The sequence below is a fragment of the Ovis canadensis genome, chromosome 8 (assembly GCF_042477335.2).
Source record: "Ovis canadensis isolate MfBH-ARS-UI-01 breed Bighorn chromosome 8, ARS-UI_OviCan_v2, whole genome shotgun sequence".
Classification (NCBI taxonomy): Eukaryota; Metazoa; Chordata; class Mammalia; order Artiodactyla; family Bovidae; genus Ovis; species Ovis canadensis.
The window spans coordinates 74,349,513-74,373,285 of record NC_091252.1 but is presented as its reverse complement, the minus strand read 5'-3'; the positions used below and the strand labels follow the sequence as shown (position 1 = coordinate 74,373,285).

General features: G+C 41.5%; 1 protein-coding gene across 4 annotated transcripts in view; it reads left to right on the top strand.

Moving 5' to 3' along the window:
• NHSL1 (NHS like 1) overlaps window positions 1–23,773 on the top strand; it is a 156,921-nt gene that overhangs the window by 83,572 nt on the left and 49,576 nt on the right. The gene's annotated exons all lie outside the window — the stretch shown is intronic.

Below are 23,773 nucleotides of genomic sequence, written 5' to 3'. Positions count from 1 at the left end.
GGAGGAGGGCATGGCAACCCACTCCAATATTCTTGCCTAGAGAATCCCATGGACAGAGGAGCCTGGCAGCCTACAATCCATAGTGTCACAAAGAATCGAACACCACTGAAGCAACTCAACACACAACCTACGTATTCAGTGACTACAAGCTTAGATGAAAACAGTAATGTGAGTTGGGCTCTTCTGTGTGGCCGTGGAGATGTACTTTGGCTGTGTTGCCTTCATGATGTGCCTAAATCCAACCAGAATTTTTTCTCGATCCCTTCAGTCCCTAGTGATTTGTCTTTAGTAACTTTTGACAAAGTGCTTCTCTACCTGGAGTTTACGTTCGTACACCGAAGAATTAATAAGAATATTAAATGGCACAGTTCCCAGAACAAACCCCAGAGGCAGTGCCATTGTTAACATTTCTCTTGTTGCTCTGAAGACCAAGCCCTGCCTGGTCTGGCTTGTAGAAAATACATTCAGGAAGGTATGTGTGAGTTTGAATATTCAGGCCCAGTGGTTTTTTGATCACTCTCCAGGAAATTGTGCTTCATGACCTCTTTCATGTATTTTCAAGTACCTAATCAGAGCTTCTCTTTTCTGCCCTTAGGACACTGAATATCTACATATAGATTTTTCTAACTTCATTTTCTTTTGAACTGTTCAGTAGATACCTATGCAATATCATCACCCACATTTTGCCTAGACTTAGATTTTATTTTGAAAAGGTAAATGCTATAGTGATTGCTGAAGTGCCCTAAAGGGGTTCATCGAAGGGATCTACTATTAATAAGATTAATAAGTTTGGAAAATCCTTAGAGCTCAACATTTAAAGTCTGGATTTAAATGAGCCTTAAGGGATTTTAGATAATTGATAACTTGAAGAACAGTGGTTGAGAGAGATGAAATGAGAAAGAATATCTGAGTGCTTTTGTTTCCCATTTATTTACTTTTAATCACATGTACTTTCACCTACCACTTCCCCGACATCCTGTTAGCAACCTGTAGTAAACACAACATGAATGCAAAGTATTTGTTATATCATTATCAGTGAAGATTAAAAAGAAAAAATCCAGTCCCTGAATGTATGGTACTATTAAAGTATGATGTTATATAAGATTATCAGTCTAAGATAACTTAACCTCAGCATTCTTTGATTAAAAGTATAGAAAGGTACGTCAGTGTTCACAGTGAGTCATCTGTTTTGTTCCTCCTTCTGTTCTTACTGTGACCTTGTTCACAGCTTTAAGGAAGGAGTGCTGTCCTTTGAGGGCTTCTCTGGTGGCTTAGTGGTAAAGAATCCACCTGCCAAGCAGGAGATGCAGGCTTGATCCCTGGGTCAGGAAGATCCTCTGGAGAAGGAAATGGCAACCCACTCCAGTATTTTTGCCTGGAGAATCCCATGGACAGAGGAAGCTGTTCATGGGATCACAAAGAGTCAGACACAACTGAACGATTAAACAACAAGAAATTAATAAGTAAGTGTTGTAAATATTGGCTTATGTTAAAATAATGCAGAAATGCTTAATGGTCAGTAGACCAGTAGACCACAGGATTACCGACAATGTTTTTATGAAAAAGCTAAGCTTGCATTAGTACCTAAAGGTAGATGGAGATGGAGAAGGCAATGGCACCCCACTCCAGCACTCTTGCCTGGAAAATCTCATGGACTGAGGAGCCTGGTGGGCTGCAGTCCATGGGGTCGCTAGGAGTCGGATGCGACTGAGTGGCTTCACTTTCACTTTTCACTTTCATGCATTGGAGAAGGCAATGGCACCCCACTCCAGTACTCTTGCCTGGAAAATCCCATGGACGGAGGAGCCTGGAAGGCTGCAGTCCATGGGGTCACTGAGGGTTGGACATGACTGAGCGACTTCACTTCACATTTCGCTTTCATGCACTGGAGAAGGAAATGGCAACCCACTCCAGTGTTCTTGCCTGGAGAATCCCAGGGATTGCGGAGCCTGGTGGGCTGCCGTCTATGGGGTCGCACAGAGTTGGACACGACTGAAGGGACTTAGCAGCAGCAGTAGATGTAGATGCTACTTAATGTGTATTTCAAGGATCAATTTTGTGCTGTGCCAAGAGTTTTAATGAACGGACAAAAGATCGTGGGTCCCCAGCTTTAAAGAGCTGAGGTGCTTGCCATCTGGTGTCAAGACTGAAATAAACACACAGTAGAGTAATGGAGACATGTATGAAGTACACTGGGTATGTAGAGGAGAGTTCGATCCGCCAGAAAAGCCTTGGGAGACCCCACTCTCCCATTCCCCCGTTGAAGAGAGGATGGGCTTTTACAGTGTCAAATGGCATGTGAAGTGCCTAGAGGAGGTAGTTTCCATTCTGGCCCAACTAATGCAGAGAGATCTTTTGTGTTTGTTCTTAGGGACCAGTCTCTGGAGAATTTGATAGAATTTAGTGGCCATGCCCTTGGATCAAATGATTTTATTTTAATTGATGTATTTAGTTACTGGAGACTTAGGTAGTGACTTATTGCTAACAATAACACAAAAATGTACCAAGATTTAAAAAGAGTATTTTGATATTAGGCCCAACAGGACATCTGGCTGGTAATGAATAGTAAATTTGATTGAATAGTAAATTTTACTAAATTTCAGAAGAATTCTATTCTTTCAATCTCCATGGTTGTTTAAACCCTTCATGAACTTCATCAGAGTTAGCTGTGATAATGAATAACCTCTATCTAACTAAATGTTTAACTGGATAGTTTTAGCTTTTATTGAAAAGGCCACAATTCAGTGGGAAAGGGGGAATTGAGGGATGGGGTAGGCTTGCTTGGACTCAATGAAACTTTTAGATTTTATTTCTTTATAACCTGTGGGCCTCATTTGACAATTATAAGATTATTAAAGGTTGTAATGAAAAAATATTATTTCAAGCCCTCATCCCCTAAAAGCTCAACTTGGGAGAGAGATAAACATACTTTCTCACAGTGTGTTTAGCAGGCAGTTCGGTTACTGCATCTGTGTAACTCCTGCCTGAATTAGTTCACAGAGCATCTGTTGTTGATATCAGAAATGTCTAGTTACAGCTCTCTTTTCTGAAAAACCACACATTAGCAGGTCAGCATACTCTGTGGCTCCAGAATTAGAAGTGTGAGCACAGGGAGGAATGTTGGATCTGGCTTGTGTTAATTCAGAGTCAGAAGGTTATATTTATTATATCTGGAGACATAGGAATTGAGGATATACATTGTGAAGAAATGACTACTTGTACCAAGTAATTTGAAGCAATAGAATGTCTATGTTTGTGTGTGTGTACAAACCAACCTGTTTGACATTAAATAGTGGTATACCTTTTTCAAAATTATGGACAAAGTTTCTAAGTTGTTCCAGCCAGGTTTCTCTGACAGTTCCTGACACACATACTTTATCTGAAGGTCACTGCGTAACCTTTCATTGTCAGGAAGCCATCAGCTAGTTCCATGTAGACTTGGACAAGTGAGTCTGTTCTGGGAAAGGCTGTGGGGGCCTCTCTGGATTTGATGAGGGGGCTTGATGGTGACATCTGTGTGCGTTGGGCACATGGGTCCATGGGCACATAGAGTCTCTTCTTGGGGATCCTGTGGCATTCTTCACAGGACTTTCTGGAAGACACCTGTGTAACCCTTGTGAATGTGAAGTGAAGTGAAAGTCGCTCAGTCATGTCTGAGTCTTTGCAACCCATGGCCTGTAACCTGCCAGCCTCTTCTGTCCATGGAATTCTCCAGGCAAGAATAGTGGAATGGGTTGCCATTTCTTTCTCCAGGGATCTTCCTGACCCAGGGATTGAACCTGGGTCTCCTGCATTGCAGGCAGATTCTTTACCATCTGAGCCACCAGGGAAGCCCATGGTGCTATTACTTTGGTCAAAAAACAGAGTATGATCTGACTGCCAGAAATCTCTTGTTCTTGCTTTCTAATAGGAAAAGGCCAGGTTTCACGAAAAGTACATGGGTGACGTTTAGTTTCACGTCCTGCCTCTGTTGTGTACTAGGAATATATTATTTGAGTTTAATTTGGAGTGTGTCTCTTTAAGATTTTGAACTTGTTTTTTATCTATAAGATAAAGATCCCAATACCTATTTTCATGGGAATAAAACCAACTTATTTAAATATAGTATCTCAAAGTACCTGTCCCTCAGTGTGGAAGCAGAAAGTGTTTGTGGAGGAGGAGTGTCTTTTAATATAAGTGCAGTGGTATACAGATAGAACTTTCAGTTCTCTTTCCCAGATGCTGTCATGATTTAGCTGACACTCTCCCTCCCAGCCATTATGCTACAGAGATAGACACTGGGGAGGAGGGAGAGAGGAAGAGAACAAGGGACAGATGTCATCAGATGACAGTGTTGGTCACAGACACGTTCACTTAATCCACATGAGCAAGATGCCTTTTCTTCCACGCCCCATCAGTCTCTTGAAAGATACCCAGGATGCTAGAGCAGAAGGCCCCTCCCTGATCCTCTGGTTAATCAATCCCCTCTGCATTTGAATCCCATTTCTTTTAGGGGTTTCCCTGATAGCTCAGTTGGTCAAGAATCTGCCGGCAATGCAGGACACCGCGCTTCAATTCCTGGGTCAGGAAGATCCACTGGAGAAGGGATAGGCTACCCACTCGAGTATTCTTGGGCTTCCCTGTGGTTCAGCTGGTAAAGAATCTGCCTGCAATGTGGGAGACCTGGGTTTGATCCCTGGGTTGAGAAGATCCCCTGGAAAAGGGAACGGCTACCCACTCCAGTATTCTTGCCTGGAGAATCCCATGGACTGTATAGTCCATGGGGTCACAAAGAGTTGGACACGACCGAGTGACTTTCACTTTATTTTGTATATGATAAACCAGGATTTATGAAGTTAAGGGATTAATGGATAGCTACTTTACAGTTTATAGATAACTCTGCCAAGAACTCCAAGTCAGGTTTCTCACCCAGCCCATGCTGGCCTGTTTTGATCTCAGATCCCAAGGGCCTATCTCTGATGCTTCTTCAGCTGCCCTCAACTTCCAAAAAGGTTATTGGGATGGAACCCACTTTGCAAATCATAGCCTCAAGGCAGATTTAGTTTCTTCAGCCAGTTAATTTAAGAAATGCAAAATAGCCTAAAGTTGGTGGCTTCCCTGTTGCACATGCAAACTTCTCTTTACTCATTCTTGATTTCATTAAAATTCAAACGTGTTTAAGAGAAATAAAGGAAGCTTCATCATTAGACATCATATGTAATGAACATCAGTAATCATTGCTTCATCCCAGTAGGCCTTGGTGCTTATTTTAGGGTTATAATAAGTCTTTAGTACTTTGATAGACTTAAAAAACATGGTCATAAGACACGGGTTATAAAAGGGACAAAGGAATTAAAGATTTTAAAATGTAAAAAATAAAAAACTAAAAATAAAAAAAAACAAAAACAAAAGCAGAGACATAACTTTGCCAGCAAAGGTCCGTCTAGTCAAGGCTATGGTTTTTCCTGTGGTCATGTATGGATGCGAGAGTTGGACTGTGAAGAAAGCTGAGCACCGAAGAATTGATGCTTTTGAACTGTGGTGTTGGAGAAGACTCTTGAGAGTCCCTTGGACTGCAGGGAGATCCAACCAGTCCATTCTGAAGGAGATCAGTCCTGGGTGTTCTTTGGAAGGAATGATGCTAAAGCTGAAACTCCAGTACTTTGGCCACCTTATGCGAAGAGTTAACTCACTGGCAAAGACTCTGATGCTGGGAGGGATTGGGGGCAGGAGGAGAAGGGGATGACAGAGGATGAGATGGCTGGATGGCATCACTGACTCGATGGACATGATTCTGAGTCAACTCTGGGAGTTGGTGATGGACAGGGAGGCCTGGCATACTGCAATTCATAGAGTTGCAAAGAGGCAGACACGACTGAGCGACTGAACTAAACTAAACAGAACCTACTCTAAGAAGGGAGTTTAAAAATAAATCAGTTTAATGATCTTTAAAAAAAAAAAAAAAGGGACAAAGGAAAGAAAGATAAGGGATTAGAAATACTAAATATACCAGTGATTTAGCACTTGGCAGCAAGTTTACTCTTTGCCTGGTTCATTACACCATTCTTCCTGAAGAATCTTTTGGTAAAATTGATGTGTAAAAGGAGACTATTAAACATCACTGGTTAAAGAAAGATTATCATCTATTTTTTTTGTATGTAAGAAACATTAAATTACACTCATTCATAGAGAATTTTAACTTGTTTTCTAGTTTAAACAAAAGTAGGCATAGAGTGGAGAGTTTGGGGGAGGAGTGGTTCTTTATTGTGGGAAAGCCACTGCACAGAAGCAGGATGTGTAATTAATTGTCTCATCTTCCCTGAACCACAGCGGCATTGCCATCTTCTGCTGTTATTACCTATTCCGAAAAATGAGATAGGCGGCCAGAATTGTGATTCTAGTGCTGCCTATATCCTGGAAGATGTTGGAAAATCATATCCCATTTTTGTACTTGGCTTCTCCCTCAGTAAAAGAACTTTTTTTTAATCTCTAAGTTCCCTTCTAAGCTCCAAAATTCTGATTGGCCTCTCAAGTACTTAACTGCTCAAGGGTGATATGTATGGGGTTTACCTTGACACAAAAGTAGAATTTACAGCTGAATGCATGCCCTGAGTTGTCTAGAATCTAAGTTTGTGTTGACACGAAAACTGCTAAGTGCATCTAGCAAATGAGGTGCTGGGCTGGAAGCTGCAGCAGAGTCAGAGATGAATCACATGGCTGCTTTCCTAGTTTACACCCAGTCAGAGATAAGTGTATGAATAACTCTGACAAAGTTGATAATGGTGATATCATTGAGCCGCACCCTTGTCCCTGGGTGTTGTCTTTAAAACACAAATCTGATCATGCCTCTCATTAAAAATTCTTTACCAGCTTCCCACCATTGGCAGAATAAAACATAAGCTCTGTGGCATCCGAGAACCTTCCTGATCTTCCCCTATTTGTCCAGCTTCACCTACCAGATGACTCTTTCTCCCCTGTGCTGCTGTATTCCTCCTCCCAAAGTCTTCCCTTTGTGCCTCACACAGAAGGATAAAGTCCTTCCGCTTGTGTTGCCCTTTCTGTCTGTCCACACATGTCTCAATCCACTTCCTCTCCCTTCTGAACCACAGCCACTCACACCTGGCCAACTCCTGTTCCCCTTGGGAGGATCAGCTGGTGGCTGCCTGGGTTCCCGCAGAGCTTTCCTGGACTCCTTAGGGCAGACCCAGACACCCCTTCCCCACTTTTCCACACGTGCCCGCAGAACCTTACACCCTCCGTTCAGCTGCTAGTAATTGTGTTCACATGTTTATCCCCCACCTGTCAGCAAGACCCTTGGGAGCAGGACTTTTTCTTGTCATTTGTGTGACCCCCAGTGCTTGGGGGCTTCTCTGGTGGTGCAGAGGTTAAAGTGTCTGGCTGCAATGTGGGAGACCTGGGTTCGATCCCTGGGCCAGGAAGATCCCCTGGAGAAGGAAATGGCAACCCACTCCAGTATTCTTGCCTGGAGAATCCCATGGACGGAGGAGCTTGGTGGGCTACAGTCCATGGGTCGCAAAGAATCGGACACAACTGAGCGACTTCACTTTCAGTGCTTGGTACTGTAAATACTGTTGTGTCTGTGGACGTCCTGGAATAGTTATCTCAAACTCACGAGGAAGATCAGTCATAGCTGGGGAACAGCTGGTGAGAATGCGGGAGCGAGGAGATTGGAGATGAGAGATACAGAGAGAGGAGTGGTGTGAAGGTTGAGCCTGGGAGGCTCTTATTTTAGGGGCTTGGGAAGGAGCAGTTGGGAAAAGAGTCTGGGGAAGAATACAGCAAATCAGGATGGGGCATTAGTCGTGGTCCTCAGGGACAGGCAAGGTTGGAAGAAAGGCTACTGAAATGGTAAGGAGGTGGCCATTGGTGACTGTCAAAAGAGTGGTTTCCAGGGGGTCTGTGGATTTAAGAAACCAGGTGCCATGAGATAAGAATTATTTGAATAAGCAGAAAAGTAATATAACTTTTTAAAAATAAAATAAATGATGTTGCCAAGGCAAAGAGAATTTTGAGGTGGTCGCAGGCTAAAAGTAGTACTATTACTTGTTTTAAAAACTAGAGCCAGTTAAAACATGCTTTTAGACAAAAGAGCCCACAGGAGGAGGAAAGGTTGCAAATATTATAAAGACAGCATATTATATTATATATTGTTTTATTGTATTATAAAGGGAGCATATTCCCTCAGTAGTCAGAAGGTAGTGAACGGGCACAGGCGGAGGTCAGGTTTTGACTTCCAACTCCCAGACAGAAAACTGGAGAAAGCACGTTTTGAGATGGAGCAAAAAAACATTGACGTTATTTATTCGAGTCTTGATAGAAGTGCGGCCCCCACTTTGTGGCCAGTTCCTTGGTGAGAAGGATGACTTCATTGGAGCTGACTCGTTCAGTGCTTGTGTAATTAGATTGACTTTCCAAAGCCAAATGGTAATGTTATTAAAGACTTTTTTTTTCAATGTTTAGTATTTTATTGCACCTCCTTGGAATTTTTGTCCTTAGGGAAAGTTGCCCAACGTGATGAAACAATGGATTAAATTCCCTATTGAGAAAAATGAAGTGCAAGACAAAAATAAAAAATTAAGAGAATGGAAATGATACACAAAGGAGTGGTTTAACTTCTCTTGTTGGATTCAATGGCACACAAAATTTTTTATAATACTAAGTCTGGGTATGGTAACCCTGAACAGGTAGTTAACCTGTGTGAGGGAAGTCAGATGCAAGAACAAAGGAAAAAGGAACAATCCTTGCTTTTTCAGTGGGTAAAGAGACCTGTCGCCTTTAATAGCAAGCAGCACACAAAAGATAGAATAGCAAAAACAGTCATTTGAATGATCCAGGTCTTAACAAAGCACCATGGATGGTTTGAACAAAAGGCTTTTTGTTTTGTTTTTGTGTCCGTGGCCAGTCTGCTGTTTCAGCAATTCCAGTTTAATTCCTGATAAACTGAGTAACTTGAGCGGCTGCTATATTTTTGCCCAGTGCAGCATAAAAATGCTACATTGAAGGTACTGTGGATAAGGTTTGTTATCATTCCCTGTACAACTGAAGTCCCTGGTGTTGGTTTAGACTCTTTGCAAGTTATTTGATATTGAGTAACCTTGGTGATGCTCCACGACTGCCAGTGATAGGGCTTTTTCATTCTAAAGTGAAATGAGATCACCTCCAATTTGGTTGTGCTCTGGTGACGCTCAACTAGGGCTTGCACACCCACAGCACTCTCACATTTATCATGGGTATGAGAAGCTTTCACTTTAATTTAAGTCAGATTTAGTTCTTCAAGTCTCTTTAAATGATTTTGGCTACGTGAAGAAAAGCAATGTTAAAAGCCAGTTTTCTGCCATGACAAATAACATTTGAGGAATAATTCTTTCCATGGTTTGCAGTGAAAAATAAAGCTAACAAACAGTTTTATCCAGTGGTGTGACTTTTAATATTTAATCCCTAAGTGTTTCAGTCAGTTCAGTTCAGTCACTCAGTTGTGTCCAACTCTTTGCGACCCCATGAATCGCAGCATGCCACGCCTCCCTGTCCATCACCAACTCCTGCAGTTCACTCAGACTCATGTCCATCGAGTCGGTGATGCCATCTCATCCTCTGTCGTCCCCTTCTCCTCCTGCCCCCAATCCCTCCCAGTATCAGAGTCTTTTCCAATGAATCAACTCTTCGCACGAGGTGGCCAAAGTACTGGAGTTTCAGTTTTAGCATCACTCCTTCCAAAGAACACCCAGGACTGATCTCCTTCAGAATGGACTGGTTGGATCTCCTTGCAGTCCAAGGGACTTTCAAGAGTCTTCTCCAACACCACAGTTCAAAAGCATCAATTCTTCAGCACTCAGCACTCTTCTGGAGAAGGCAATGGCAACTCACTCCAGTACTCTTGCCTGGAAAATCCCATGGACGGAGGAGCATGGTAGGCTGCAGTCCATGGGGTCGCTAAGAGTCGGACACGACTGAGCGACTTCACTTTCACTTTTCACTTTCATGCATTGGAGAAGGAAATGGCAACCCACTCCAGTGTTCTTGCCTGGAGAATCCCAGGGACAGGGAGCCTGGTGGGCTGCCGTCTATGGGGTTGCACAGAGTCGGACATGACTGAAGTGACTTAGCAGCAGCAGCCCTCTTCACAGTCCAACTCTCACATTCATACATGACCACTGGAAAAACCATAGCCTTAACTAGATGAGCCTTTGTTGACAAAGTAATGTCTCTGCTTTTGAATATGCTATCTAGGTTGGTCATAACTTTCCTTCCAATGAGTAAGCGTCTTTTAATTTCATGGCTGCAATCACCATCTGCAGTGATTTTGGAGCCCCCAAAAATAAAGTCTGACACTGTTTCCCCATCTGTTTGCCATGAAGTGATGGGACCAGATGCCATGATCTTCATTTTCTGAATATTGAGCTTTAAGCCAACTTTTTCACTCTCCTCTTTCACTTTCATCAAGAGGCTTTTTAGCTCCTCTTCACTTTCTGCCATAAGGGTGGTGTCATCTGCATATCTGAGGTTCTTGGTATTTCTCCCGGCAATCTTGATTCCAGCTTGTGCTTCCTCCAGCCCAGCATTTCTCATGATGTACTCTGCATATAAGTTAAATAAGCAGGGTGACAATATACAGCCTTGACGTACTCCTTTTCCTATTTGGAAACAGTCTGTTGTTCCATGTCCAGTTCTAACTGTTGCTTCCTGACCTGTATATAGGTTTCTCAAGAGGCAGGTTAGGTGGTCTGGTATTCCCATCTCTTTCAAAATTTTCCACAGTTTATTGTGATCCAGATAGTCAAAGGCTTTGGTGTCATCAATAAAGCAGAAATAGATGTTTTTCTGGAACTCTCTTGCTTTTTCAATGATCCAGCGGATGTTGGCAATTTGATCGCTGATTACTCTGCCTTTTTTGAAACCAGTTTGAACATCTGGAAGTTCACGGTTCACGTATTGCTGAAGCCTAAGTGTTTAGGGAGGGTTTTATTCTACTCTAATAGAAATTAACTGTACAGGAAGAATATCAGTCAATATGACCTCTTTTTGCCTTTTTGCATAAATGACATTGCCTATGGTGTTTAATATTAGTCATTGAAGGAGATACTTGTCCCAGGATATGGAGGGAGGTGACTCTTTTCAATGCCTTTTCAGTGTATTAGTCAGCAAATTCTTTTCCTGTGTGACTGTTGAGCTGATGATACAATTAACGGTACGTGTTCTCATGGTACTCCACCTTCCAGGTCCTGACCACTTTATCTCCCAAAACACACTAAGTAGATTGAAATGAGAAGTCATTTGGAATTGCTCTAAAGTAAGTATTAGGTGTATGAATTCAGAAGTTTGCTTGTCATTTCCCGCCTCCCTTGTGGAACCCATTTACTTCAAGGCAGCTTTTCCACCATCTCTCTTCTACCTTGTGAAAGTATTAGTCACTCAGTCATATCTGACTCTGCGACCCCATGGACTGTAGCCTGCCAGGTTCTTCTGTCCATGGAGTTCTCCAGGCAAGAATACTGGAGTGGGTAGCCCTTCCCTTCTCCAGAGGATCTTCCCATCCCAGGTATTGAACCCAGGTCTCCTGCATTGCAGGCAGATTCTTTCCTGTCTGACTCACACAGGAAGCCCTCTTTTCCACCTTACTCCTTCCCAAAACCCCTCTGGGAGCTTTCCTGTGACATCTGTTCTATCTGACCAAAAATCACAAAAGTTGCCCATGATGGAGTAAGTATTGTGATGTTGGATTTGGTCAGTGTCTCTAAAGTTCTACTGGGACCAAATTTTCTTGGATAGGTAACCCTAATAGAGCAGTGAGCATCATCTTCTCTACCTGCTCTTCCCTCATCCTCTTATTTACTGAACATATATATATAATAGGTGCCCCTCACCCATTAAATTCTGTGTTTATGCTGGCCCTAACCCATACGTGTCAGTTGTGCTTAATAAACACTGACGACCTCTTTGGTGTACCAGATAGGCAGGTCACATGCTTTGGCTAAATTAAGATAAAAAGTATGGCCAAAGGTAAAATGCACCTGGGTGAGGGCTAGGGATAGCCCCCCTGTCACATAATCACAGGGCCCTTTCAAGCACTGAAGGTTCATTCATTTAATGAACTCTTGGCCACCTACAATGAGTAAATCGTGTGTGGCTTAGGCACCTTTAGGGCTTCCCTCATAGCTCAGTTGGTAAAGCATCCACCTGCAATGCAGGAGACCCTGGTTCGATTCCTGGGTCGGGAAGATCCATTGGAGAAGGGATAGGCTACCCACTCCAGTATTCTAGGGCTTCCTTTGTGGCTCAGCTGGTAAAGAATCGCCTGCAATACAGGAGACCTGGGTTCAATCCCTAGGTTGGGAAGATGACCTGGAGGAGGAAAAGGCTACCCACTCTAGTATTCTAGCCCAGAGAACCCCATGGACTACACAATCCACGGGGTCACAAAGAGCTGGACACGACTGAGCGACTTTCACTTAGACACCTTTAGGAGGACATCGGCTTTTACTTTCAGGGCCTGGGAAGCCATTGGAGAAGTTTGAGCTCAGGATTGACATAATCTGACTCACACTTTTTAAGTGGTTCAATTTGGTTCTGTGTTAAAAGTTCAAAGTAAAAGAATCGGAGTGACCCAGGACATTGGGTGGAGATGACCGCAGTAATCAATGGAGAGGTGGAAGTGGCCTGAAAAGAAAGTAGCTACCAGATAAAGCATTTCTTCTTCCACAGTGCTCTCTATACTCTATCAGCTAAATTCTTCTTCATCCTTTGTTCCCCATCTTCCTCTCTAGTTACTCCATTGGTGAGTGTGGATCATCATGGCAAAATAAAAGAAACACTTGAATAAAATAAAAGAAACCCTCTTTCCCCCTTGGGCCTTTTACCTTTTCTCGCCTGGAATAAGGAGGAAAATTCTGGTCTTCAGGAGCCTCACCTAGCACCTCCTCCAAATGGAAGGCTTTTCCTTTTACTTTATACCTGCCCTAAATGGGTTCATGGATTTCACATCAAGAAACTTTCATTTTGTTTCTCTTTCTCTGTGGCTACTTACTTTACTCTGAAACAGTTTTCTTGTAGTGTGGCTCCCAGACCAGCAGCAGGAATATCACCTAGGAATTTATTAGAAGTGTGAGTTCTCAGGCTCCAATGCAAACCCACTGAGTCAGACACTCAGGTCAGCCAAGTCATTAACAAGCCCCCAGGGGATTTGGATGCACCTTCATCGGGAGAACCCTGCTCCATAAATTGTCATGTGAACTTGTTTAATCAGTCAACCAAATTGTAAACACCTTGAAAATTGTACCCCTTTCAGTTTCACTAGCTCATTGTGAGCTAAGATTCAAACAAACACACAGCTGTTCACTGCCAGAGTTTAAGATCTTGGCCACCACCATTCATCTCCCTGGCTGTTAGCAGGTTACTTGAATGAATTGATTCATCTCCTTCCAGGAAGCTTCCTTTTCCTTGAAACGTGGGTGATTATTGGCATATTTTCTGATTGGCTGTCTCTTTCTTACCCTAAGTTAATAAATTATACTCTAGCACCTGGAGCATTTTGTCCAACGGTGCATAATGTCCATGCACCATTAAGACATGAAGAGAGGAGAGATTTTGGAACTTTTAGAGAGACTTGGGCTTAATCCTTAAAGCCATATATTTTCTCCTTTCATAATTTATGGTACTTTGGATGCAAAGTATCATTGACATGATAATTGATAAAGAAGGCATCTTATGGACTCAAACATGGATTTATTGGAAGATAAATTTGGATTTAGTACTTCATATATAATAATATACTTTTATATCATTGTAAGTATTCCTGTATAACTATATACAAACAATTATTCTTAAGGGGAGAGGGAAGAAAAGAATGAATCACTAGTGTAATAGTAAACCCAAAAGTCATATTTATTTGGAATCTATTATTTATAATTGCTCTCAAATTATCTAGGACAATATCCATTGAAAGTATCTATGTTAAATCCATGGTGTCTTTAAGATTTAACATAGCTTTTCAGCTCACTTGATATGCTGCAAGTAACTGAGTAACTCAAAAATCTTTTGACCATTTATAGTCCGTTAACTATGTTCTAATTTGTTGATTCTTGAAGACAATTTCAATAAAGTACAGCTAGCTGCTTTGAAGGGGGCTTAGCTGCTTTGAAGAAAAGAATTTATGGACTATCCAAATGTAATTTTGGAAAATCCAGTATACATGACTGGCAAGGCAGAATTTTAACTACAATATCAGTATGATTTCCTCTTCAGGATTGCCAGACGCAATAAATGTACTAGAAGGCAGATTCCTTCCACTTTGAAATGCATTTTGACTTTATTTTCAGTAAGAAAATAACTTACCTAATGTGCACAGAGCCTAATATTTGAGTGCAGTAAAAGTTTTCCTATGTTGCTTGTTAAATGAAAGCTCAAACTAGAATCTTTAGCTGTATAAGACCTGATACAGCTGTTGGACTGGAATTGATTATTGATTTTCTTCTAAATATATGTTTGTAGTTGTCCATGTTCTCAGCCCTCTGGTACCAGACAAAGATATAAGAACTGGCTTTCAGCCCTGTCACTGATAATCTGGTGGATAAATAACTGGGATAGAAGTTTGGAAACCTGGATCTACCAGAAATGTAAAACATTTGTGTCTCATAATCCATAAGACAGGTATAATATCTGCTTTCCTTCAGTTCACACAGAAATATTTTACACACAAATCAAATAATGATGGCCAAGGGCTTTCAGTTTAGAAAATAATGCATTTATTAAGTGTCAGGAGTAATGGCTTTAAAAATCAGTGATGTGAAAAAAAGAGTTGTTTAGACTTTGGTTCATCACAGGACATTCTCACTGAAGCAGTACATCATGGCCATTATTTATAATTAACTTTGGAACTGGAGTTGTTAATGACCTTGAATTATAGGAGGAGGATTATGAAAGATTTAATACTGTTAGAAAGAAACCACATTCAGATTTTAAAGTATGGTATGTCTAAAATGCCATACTGTTGTGAAATACTAGCAATGTGCTTCTGACCTGAATGTTTAGACGCTTTCCTAGCAGTTCATACTCGTATATACCACCACAATCCGTACAACCTGAAAAATGACAAAACAGCCTTTTTTAACTGGTCCTTCTGGCTTTTAATGCAGTAGTGCTTGTCTTCTGTTTCTTTTTTTTTTTTAATTAAACTACAGTTAATTATAGTATTGTATTAGTTTCAAGTGTACAGAAAAGTGATTAAATTATATTTATAATTATATTTTTTTCAGATTCTTTTCCATTATATATTATTACAAGATGTTGAATATAGTTCCTTTGCTAAACAATAGGTCCTTGTGGTTTACCTGTTTTATATATAGTAGTGCATATCTCTTAATCCCAAACTCCTAATTTATCTCTTGCATCCACCCCCGTTATCCCCTTTGGTAACCATAAGTTTGTTTCTATTTCTGCTTTGTAAATAAATGCATTTGTATCATTTAAAAATTTAAGTAATTTTTTTTTTTGAAGTAGAATTGGTTTACAATTTTGTGTTAGTTTTGGTTGTACAGCAAAGTGATTCAGTTATATTTGTGTATATTCTTATTATATATATATCTCAGATTCTTTTCTCACATATATATATCAAAATATTGAGCAAAGTTCATTTGCATCATATTTTAAGATTCCATATATAAGTGATACCTGTTATTTGTCTTTCTTTGATTTCAGTTCAGTCGCTCAGTCATGTCTGACTCTTTGTGACTCCATGAACTGCAACACGCCAGGCCTCCCTGTCCATCATCAACTCCCACAGTTCACCCAAACCCGTGTCCATTGAGTCTGTGATGCCATCCAACCATCTCATCCTCTGTCGTCCCCTTCTTCTCCTGCTCTCAATCTTTCCCAGCATCGGAGACTTTTCCAATGAGTCAGCTCTTCGCATCAGGGGGCCAGACTATTGGAGTTTCAGCTTCAACATCAGTCCTTCCAATGAGCACCCAGGACTGATCTCCTTTACAAAGGACTGGTTGGATTTCCTTACAGTCCAAGGGACTCAAGAGTCTTCTCCAACACCACAGTTCAAAAGCATTAATTCTTCAGTGCTCCGCTTTCTTTATAGTCCAACTCTCACATCCATACATGACCACTGGAAAAACCATAGCCTTAACTAGATGGACCTTTGTTGACAAAGTAATGTCTCTGCTTTTTAGTATGCCATCTAGGTTGGTCATAACTTCCTTCCAAGCAGTAAGGGTCTTTTAATTTTCATGGTTGCAATCACCATCTGCAGTGATTTTGGAGCCCAGAAAAATAAAGTCAGCCACTGTTTCCCCATCTATTTGCCATGAAGTGATGGGACCAGATGCCATGATCTTCATTTTCTGAATGTTGATTTAAGCCAACTTTTTCACTCTCCTCTTTCACTTTCATCAAGAGGCTCTTTAGTTCTTTTTCACTTTCTGCCATAAAGGTGGTGTCATCTGCATATCTGAGGTTATTGATATTTCTCCCAGCAGTCTTTATTCCAGCTGTGGTTCCTCCAGCCCAGTGTTTCTCATGATGTACTCTGCATATAAGTTAAATAAGCAGGGTGACAATATACAGCCTTGACGTACTCCTTTTCCTATTTGGAACCAGTCTGTTGTTCCATGTCCAGTTCTAACTGTTGCTTCCTGACCTGTATATAGGTTTCTCAAGAGGCAGGTCAGGTGGTCTGGTATTCCTATCTCTTTCAGAATTTTCCACAGTTGATTGTGATCCACACAGTCAAAGGCTTTGGCATTGTCAATAAAGCAGAAATAGATGTTTTTCTGGAACTCTCTTGCTTTTTCGATGATTCAACAGATGTTGGCAATTTGATGTCTGGTTCCTCTGCCTTATGTAAATTCACGTATTGCTGAACCTGGCTTGGAGAATTTTAAGCATCACTTTACTAGTGTGTGAGATGAGTGCAATTGTGTGGTAGTTTGAGCATTCTTTGGCATTGCCTTTCTTTGGGATTGGAATGAAAACTGACTTTTTCCAGTCCTGTGGCCACTGCTGAGTTTTCCAAATTTAGGTTAATAATCTGAAGGTCCATCCATGTTGCTGCAAATGGCATTATTTCAGTCTTTTTTTTCTGAATAATATTCCATTGTGTACATATACCACATCTTTATCCATCCATCTGTGGGTGGACATTTAGGTTGCTTCCATGTCTTGGCTATTATAAATAGTGCTGCTGTGAACATTGGGGTGCCTGTATCTTTTCCAGTTAGAGTTTTCTCTGGATATATGCCCAGTAGTGGTATTGCTGGACCATATGGTGACTCTGTTTTTAGTTTTTTAAGGACAAGAGTGCTCATTTAATATTACTTCCTTTATCATTTCTTCTTCTTACTCAAATAAGCTAACATTCAGCAAACTTCACTTTTTTTCCCCTTTTAGCATCCACTCATCTTTTCACCTCATTTCCTTAGGGAATAAATGATAAATCCCCTTTTTTTCTGACTTTCCATTCAGTTTCTCTCTCCATCTCCTCCTTTTCCTTCCATCTTTCATCTAAAGAAGTCAGAATTAGTGACCATTTAAGTTAAAAGCATTCTCTTGGAATATATTTCAAAATCTTAATAGTAAATTCATGAAAAGTTTCACTCACACATTTATCTCATGGAATTATAAATATGAAAAAAATTTGTATGACAAGTTATACAAATCAATAGTAAAATGCTGATAGCTTTTTTAAAAAAACGTTTATTTCTTTATTGGCTACGCTGGGCCTTTGTTGTCATGCAGGCTTCTCTTTAGTGGTGGTGAACAAGGACTTCTCTTCACTGCGGAGCTCAGGCTTTTCATTGCGGTGTCTTCTTTTGCTGTGGAGCTTCAGTGATTGCAGCTCCCGGGCTCCAGAGCACAGGCTCAGTAGTTGTGGTCCTCGGGCTTAGTTGCTCCATGGCCCGTGGGGTCTTCCCGGCTAAGGATCGAACCTGTGTCCCCGACATTGGCAGGCAGGTTCTTTACCACTGAGCCACCAGGAAAGCCCCTCAATGTGTTTTTTACTGGCATGACTAGGTGATTTACTTTTCCTCAGACAGGTTTATTTGGAATTCATGTATTTGAGTCCTGTTAAGCTAAGTCCTAGTACCTGGGAGAAGAAGGTAGGCAGGAAGAAACGGGTAAATGCGGGTGAGATCAAGTCACTTCTCTGTTAGAAGTCTCCAGAGGCTACCGTCCAGCCTCGTGGTTAAAAGCGAGTCCTTACAGGAACCTCCAAGGCCCTTTACATGCTTGACCATCTCCTACTGCCCTTTCTCTTCACCCAGCCCAGGTCACACTTCCCTCCAGCTCTTTCTCAGGGTGATGGGACCCCCTTTCTTCACTCAGGCAGGCCTGCTTCCTCACCACTCCCTATACCCTTCTCTGCTTAACTTTTTCCTTACACTTAGGATGTTCTTTCTTGTTATGTAGTTGGCTCTTTTTACTGTTTGTTGTCTGTGTCTTCTTAGAGCACAAGCTCTCTGAAGACAGGAATTTTTGTTTGTTCTGCTCACTGGAATCTCCTGTACCTTCAACAGCACTTGGAAGATAGCAGATGCTCCATAAATATTAATATTGGTAACTTAAATGTGGGATAAATGTGGGGTGGGAATGCTTTGTTCTGGAGTCATGACACATGAGGAACTGAGAAAAGAGAATTGTCTTAAAATTGTTCTTCCAAGATCCTGCCTTTTGGGCAGTAATTGCGACTATACCTCCTTAATCCTCCTTACTCTTTTTTTTCTCTCTCTCTGATCTTTTGTTGAAAATACTAGTTGACCCTTTATACTGTGTGAGGCACAGCAGAGGATCTAAGGAAGTATGCCATGTGGTTTCTAATGAAAAGTTTAGGCTGGCATGGAAGATTGTGGGCTTCCCAGGTGGCACATTGGTTAAGGATCCACCTGCCAATGCAGGAGATGCAAGAGATATGGGTTCAATCTCTGGCTCAGGAAGATCCCTTGTAAAAGGGAATGGCTACCCCCTCCATTATTCTTGCTGGAGAATTCCATGGACAGAGGAGCCTGGTGGGCTACTGTCCATGGGTCACAAGAGGTCTGACGTGACTAAGCAGGTGCACGTGTGCAGACACACACAGAAGGTTGTAGTAAGTGGGGAAGGCTTTGTGAAGAAGGGGATCTGAAGTAAACCTCAAAAGATTTGGGGGAGGCTGTCATGAAGTAGTGCAGTGACTTGGGTTCCCTGTAAGCATGGCAGCTGCCACTGCCAGCCAGTAGACCCTGAATGCCATCAGCTCTAAGAGAGTTTGGGAACTGGTGATGGTAGTATACATTATATATTAATATATATAATTAATATAAATTGAAGAATTTATAAAATAATTTTCAAAAGGGATCAAAGAATTTTCCGTTTCATCTTAAAATGCTGAGTCTGCTAATATTTTCATTATTTATGAGATAGGTAGTGTTTTCACCTACAGACATGCTTTCCCTTTGAGGAAAAGCTAAGGGTCCATCTCTAATTTTAACTATTCAGTTCAGTCCCTCAGTTGTGTCCAACTCTTTGCGACCCCATGAATTGCAGCACGCCAGGCCTCCCTGTCCATCACCAACTCCCGGAGTTCACTCAGACTCACGTCCATCGAGTCAGTGATGCCATCCAGCCATCTCATCCTCTGTCGTCCCCTTCTCCTCCTGCCCTCAATCCCTCCCAGTATCAGGGTCTTTTCCAATGAGTCACCTCTTCGCATGAAGTGGCCAAAGTACTGGAGCTTCAGCTTTAGCATCATTCCTTCCAAAGAAATCCCAGGGTTGATCTCCTTCAGAATGGACTGGTTGGATCTCCTTGCAGTCCAAGGGACTCGCAAGAGTCTTCTCCAACACCATAGTTCAAAAGCATCAATTCTTCAGCGCTCAGCCTTCTTCACAGTCCAACTCTCACATCCATACATGACCACTGGAAAAACCATAGCCTTGACTAGATGGACCTTAGTTGGCAAAGTAATGTCTCTGTTTTTGAATATGCTATCTATATCTAGGTTGGTCATCACTTTTCTTCCAAGGAGTAAGCGTCTTTTAATTTCATGGCTGCAGTCACCATCTGCAGTGATTTTGGAGCCCCCCCAAAATAAAGTCTGACACTGTTTCCACTGTTTCCCCATCTATTTCCCATGAAGTGATGGGACTGGATGCCATGATCTTCATTTTCTGAATGTTGAGCTTTAAGCCAACTTTTTCGCTCTCCTCTTTCACTTTCATCAAGAGGCTTTTTAGCTCCTCTTCACTTTCTGCCATAAGGGTGGTGTCATCTGCATATCTGAGGTTATAGTAAACCTTAAATACCAACATTCTTTAAGGTGAACAATACTCATTGCATTTTATACTCATATTTTTGTTATTGTTGTTACTGAAATGGAAGTATAGGAAAAAACTCTAGTAAAACTAGTTCAATTTCTTAATTTCTTAAACTCAAACGTGTATTATTGATTTATCAGATAAAGAGCAGTGTTATTTTATACATAATTAAGTGTGGTACAGAGACATATGGGTTTCCCTGGTGGCTCAGTGGTAAAGAATCCATCTGCCAGTGCAGGAGACATGGGTTCAATCCCTGGGTCAGGAAGATCTCCTAGAAAAGGAAATGGCAACCCCCTCCAGTATTCCTGCCTGGGAAATCCCATGGAGAGAGGAGCCTGGCGGGCTTCAGTCCATGGGATCACAAACAGCTAGACATGACTGAGCAGCTAAACAACAACAACAACCCAGAGACATGGAGGAGGATAGTTTCTCATCATAAGCAAGTTGACACTCTCAGGAAAGAGCACCAGCTTTGTGGCCTGAGCACGTGGAGTCTAATATTGGTTCCACCAACTGACGCAAGTCTAAACTTTGTGTCTCAAGGTCTTTGTACATAAATTGTAGGTATTATCCCCATCTCTTAAGGTTGTTGTGGAGAGTAAATGATTTACTGTGTATAAAGTGCTTTGGCTTGTTCACAGGGAACTCTCAATCAAAGTTAGTATTAGTAATACACAGCAGTTACAGTATGTCTGCTGAGAGTTGTTTTTATGTCTAGCCTTTTCCTACGACAAAGGCTAACTTTTGGAGCCTTAGAGCTTGGTGCTGAAGCTGACAAATGTTTCTTGCCCAGAGTTGCACAGCTCTTCAGCAGCCAGACAGCCGACTCCAGACGCCCAATTCCTGTTGCCATTTCTTCACCATGATGCTCTAAGATTCCTACCAAAGGGAACACCACCCCATTTCTCCAAAGATCCTTATGAACGTCTTTTACATCTTAGCATCTCCTGGTTCCATCTTTGTTAATTTCCTTGGACTGCCATGACAAAGTGCTACAAACTGGTTGACTTAAAACAATAGAAATTTATTGTCTTAAAATTCTGGAGGCTAGAAGTCCAAAATCAGGGTGTTGGCAGGGCCATACTCCCTTCAGACTCTTGGGGTCACCGTCTTCCAGTTTCTGGTGGTCCCGTGTGCTCTTGCAGCAGCGTAACTCCAATCTGTCTCTGCCTCTGTCTGCAGCTGGCTGTCTTTCCTCTGTGTCAGTGCGTCTTCAAATGGTCCCAGTGCCTCTGTTTACTCTTCATAAGGACACTAGTCATATTGGCTTAGCACCCACCCAGAAGACCTCATTTTAACATGCTTACATCTGGAAAGACTGTAAATGAGGTCATAGTCATAGGTACCAGGGGTTAGGACCTCAACATTTCTTTTCTGGGGACGCAGTTCAACCCAGCACACATACTTTCAGAACAAAAAACCTTGATCCTTTTTTCTCTTTGCTTTAGAAGTTACAAAACATCAAATACATTTACCAGGCATCTGGCTGATACTCTTTTAGTGTAAAAATGCTCCTAAATATAAGGTTTCATGTTACATGAAACCAATTACGTTTATAAATTTTGTACTTAGATCAACTCAAAAATTTGTGCTCTTTTTTGGGATTGAGAGGAGTTAGAAATAAATGTTTAGGCCACTGACAGTAAGAGAATCCCTGTATGAGTGTCATATGCAAAAAAAAAATTCAACCTCATGATGCTTTAGTCAAGATGTAGCCAACAGTTTGGTCAGACCTTAGAATCTTAAAGAACTGTGTAGCCAGGCAGGTCTTGTTATGGAATTGCTTACTGACTTTTTAAAGTGAGAGGATTTGAGGTAGTTATGGCTTATATGGTAAATGTTGACATCAGTGAGTGTGTTTTTTGAGCACTGGCCAAGTGGGAGGGTTCTGTACCAAGTCCTGATGCACCCTGAGCTAGTCTCTTACCTGAAAGAGCAGAGTTCTCAGAAATACTTGTTGGCTGATTCTCATGACAGCTCCCCCAAAGAAGTAATGGCCCAGCTTTAGAAGTGGAATCTGAGTTTCTAGGAAGTTAAGATGCTGTCCCCCAAGTCTCACAGGTAGTGAGTAGTACCTGGTTTGTCTGAATTACAGACACTCAGCTGCTCCTCCGTAGAGCTGTCCCACAGCCGTGCCACTCACCCATCCACCTACCCTCGCCAGTGGTTAACGTTCTGTTACTGAAACACACAAGTGTAGCTTTTCATTGCAAATCCCACATTTCTCAACGTTGTTCAGGAAGGACTGGAAGAGAATGGGTGACAAGGATCTGGGAAATCTTAGATTCGGTGTTGTCTCTGGAGGAGTCATTAGAGTTGGTTTGGAATAGTTGGATTTTCCCCTTGCTTATGAGGTAAGGTTGCCCTTCCTTCTCACCTCTGAAGGTACATGTGGACATGTGACTTGTTGTGTCCAAAGAAACAGGAGAGGAAGTAACCTGGTTACTTCTGGCAGAAGTTTCCAGAGCCAGTAGTGCTGCTGTGTGATGGTCTGAGCACTCTGAGGGGGATCTTCCCACGGCCTGATCTCCGTGTGACTGCCACCTCTGCCTGGACCGGGAGAATGTGCAGAGTCATAAAAGCATCTTCTTGTATCAAGCCCCTGGGGTTTGGAAGTGTTTCTGACTGCTTTATACTCCAGCTCATTGTCACTAATTCATTACACTTAGGAGCAAAACAGAGCATGGAAATTCATCAAGGATTTCCAGTAGAAAAAATGAGTTTGAAGATAACTCTAAATCTTCTTGCAGCAGTCTCCCTCAACATATCTAAAATATTAAAGCAGAAAGTCCAACAAATAGTGTAATATGTGAAGGTTGGGAGGACAAAACAGTATTAAATTCATAAGATGGTTAGGTAACCATCTAAGCCTATGACAGTATTTTTTGCTTCTATATTTAAAACTTCGGTCACCCACGTTATTTGTCCATTGTTCCTGTGCTAAAGAAAATAGCTGGACAGGAAAGGAAGGAGGAGGAAATTTGTGGCTGGAAAACCAGAGGACACTACAAACAGTGACACCTTTATCTGAGCAATACTGTGAGAACAATAGCATGGTTTTACTCTAAATTTCTGTTGCAAGAAGCATATGTGTTAAAGAGAGAGCTTCTATTACAGTTAGTATCATGTTTCCCGCCTGTGGTTGCTGGCATAACCTGGCTTTAAGTTATACTTTGCCTTGCCCTTACCATCAGTGTAGTGTTTGAAAAGTCTTTGTTTATTCATGATTGCTAGTACTCGCTTATATCTCACTCCATAGACAATAAACTCACTTTTTAATGAACAAAGCCAAGGTTTTAGAAGCTGAGGGCTACTGCAACTTGACAAGAGGAAATTTTCCTAGATTTCCCATTAGAGTTGAAGATAAATGACAGTGGAACTTGATGAGTTTATTAGACTAATTAGATTATTTATTAATTAATTAGATTAATTAATGAGTTTATTAGATTAATCTGGTAAGAATTTAAAAATTGGTTATC